The sequence below is a fragment of the Papio anubis genome, chromosome 6, assembly GCF_008728515.1.
Source record: "Papio anubis isolate 15944 chromosome 6, Panubis1.0, whole genome shotgun sequence".
Classification (NCBI taxonomy): Eukaryota; Metazoa; Chordata; class Mammalia; order Primates; family Cercopithecidae; genus Papio; species Papio anubis.
The window spans coordinates 94,823,061-94,826,225 of NC_044981.1; positions in this window are offsets into that span (position 1 = coordinate 94,823,061).

A 3,165-nucleotide genomic window follows, 5' to 3' on the forward strand; every position below is an offset into this window, starting at 1 on the left:
CTACTGAGGAGACTGAAGTGGAGGACTGCTTGAACTCAGGAGTTCAAGGTTACAGTGAGCTGTGATGGTGCCACTGCGCTACAACCTGGGTGACAGAGGGAGACCTTATCTATGGTGAAAGAAAAAGACTTGGATTCCCCATATCTTAAATGCAAGAGAAAACAAAGGGAAGTCCCAATATGATCAATTCTATTATGAGAACTGTGTTACTTGGACAGTAGTCAGTCCTGACTGAAGGCTGTAGAACTCCAACAAGTCTCCCTGTGATTTGGAGAATAAAAAATGACAAACGATTCTGATGATCAATTAATAGAAGATACAAATGAAGCTGAACAAATTACAACCAAGGCAATTACTACTTGCAGAAATACAAAAATATGATAAAGAAAATGTAATCATGGTATGCTATAGAAGACAATATTATGTATATTTATATATTAGATATGAATTTAACAAAAATTATACAATTAAGTGATGACAGGAGTAGAAGTCCCAGTGTAAGATCAGGTGAGGGAAGGAGAATAGGGGAAGTATGAAAAGCAAAATCATCTTCCATAGCAGGGAGTTAGATAATATTTATATTTTAAAAAAAAGAAAAAAATGAGGGGAGTGTAAGCGGAGGAGGCAATATGGTAATATATTTGGAGGTCAGATGCCCAGATTTTAAAAAATGCTTTATTTATTTTTTAATAAACAGAGACAGAGTCTCGCTTTGTTGCCAAGGCTGGTCTCGAACACCTTGCCTCAATCCTCTTGCCTCAGCCTCCCAAAATGCTGGGATTATAGGCATGAGCCACCACGTCTGATCAAATGCCCAGATACTAAGAATTAGAATCTAATCCAAGCTCTGTCACTTACTTAATCTGTGACTGGGTAAATTACTTAATATTTCTGCTCCAGAGTTTCATCATCTTTAAAATGATTGTTCTAAGAATTTACTTCATAAATGCAGAGAGCTTAGAACATAATTGGCACACTTTTAATAAGTGTTCAAATAAATGTAATTAAAACCTTGTCACTTGGAAATGTGGAAGTAAACAGCAGAGAAGTGACTAAAAGTTGAAAGTGGCTGCCTCTGGAGAATGGGAATAAGAGGTAGGGAGAATGGGACAGGGGTCTAACATTGTCTCTATAATGTCTTACAGCAACACTGTCCAACAGAATTTTTTTTTTTTTTTTTTTTTGAGACAGAGTCTTACTCTATTATCCAGGCTGCCCAGGCCAGAGTGCAGTGGCATGATCTCAGCTCACCACAGCCTCTGCCTCCCAGGTTCAAGCAATTCTCCTGCCTCAGCCTCCTGAGTAGCTGGGATTACAGGCACCTGCCACTACGCCTGGCTAATTTTTTTATTTTTTAGTAGAGAGGGGGGTTCACCATGTTGGCCAGGCTGGTCTCGAACTCCTGACCTCAGGTGATCCACCTGCCTCGGTCTCCCAAAGTGCTGGGATTGCAGGCATGAGCCACTGCACCTGGCCCAATATAATTTTAATGCAAACCATTACATGATTTTAAATCTTACACTTAAAAAATTTAAAAGTAAAGTGAAATTAATTGTAATGTTTTATTTAATCCTATGTATCCAAAATATTTAAAATATGTAATCATTATAAACAAATTAGAGATTTTATATTCTTTTGTTTTGTACTATTTGAAACCCAACGTATATTTTTACATTTACAGCACATCTCAATTCACACTAGCCACATTTTAAGCGTTCAATAACCACAAGTGGCTAGTATCTATCACACTGGGCAATGCAACCTATTTGATTTTTAAAAACAATACATATCATCAATGGCTATTAAATCATAGAGAAACCCAGCCATTTTATGTCTCCTGATTAAAAACTACTACTTCATTTGTACAGTGGTCTACCAAAAAAAAAAAAAAAAAAAGACAGAAAAAAAGAAGCAAGCAAACAAGCAAGCCTGAATCTGATCAAGCCTGTAGATTCAATCACCAATTTACAGAAAATATAGAGGAGAAAATAACACAATAAATGGCATGTCAAGGATGCAATCAGCAAAATCCAGATGGTGAGAGACTCTTAATAGACAAGCAAACCAAAAACAGAAATTTTAAAAATGTGACTGAGAAGGAATTCATGAATTTAAAAAGACATGGCCGGGTGCAGTGGCGCATGCCTGTAATCTCAGCACTTTGGGAGACTGAAGTGGACAGATCACTTAAGGTCAGGAGTTCCAGACCAGCCAGGCTAACATGGCAAAGCCCTGTCTCTAATAATACAAAAAATCAGCCAGGGGTGCTGGCACGTGCCACAGCTACTCTGGAGGCTGAGGCAGGAGAATCACTTGAACCCAGGAGGCCGAGGTTGCAGTGAGCAAGATTGCGCCACTGCACTCCTGCCTGGGTAACACAGAGAGACTCCGTCTAAAAAAAATAAAATAAAATAAAATAATAAAAAGACAAAAGATTTGTCAATAAATTGTAATGTGTGATCCTTATTTAGATCCCGACTAGAACTCTTTGACAATTTTTATACTTGTGAAATAACTGAAAATCCGATATTATTTTTACTAATTCTTTTTGAGGCACAATAATACTTTTAGTTTTTTAAAAGAACTATTATTTATTAGGAATACATGCTGAAATATTTATGAATAAAATTACATGATATCTAGGATTTGCTTCAAAATAACATGGGGGATGGCAAATTGGGGAAAGTGGGTGCAAGTTTAGATGAAATGAAATTGGTCATAAATTGATAACTACTGAAGCTGGATGATAGATACATGGAGGTTCCTTACATTACTTTACTCCTGTATGTTGTTTTAAATTTTCCACAATAAGAGATTGAAAACAAAACTATGAGGCATGGTATTAATTTTAAAAATAAAAACTTAAAAGACTATAGGTCTTACCTAAGCCCAACATTAATTCCTTCAGACCTGAGGAGAGCTTTTTTTCTTATTAAGCCTAGGAAACCTATATATGTCATCAGTCTTGACTTTACACATAGTCTCCCTTTCCAGCTCATCTGATACTCTCCATCAGGAATTATTTTCTATTTAAAATCTGTTTATAAATGATTTGAAATTACCCCCTTGACAACCTATAAAAGGCTTTAACACTTAACTAAAGGAAGAATTCTCAAAAAACAACATCAGGCAAATTCAAAAAGATAAATTCAAGACACTAGTCGA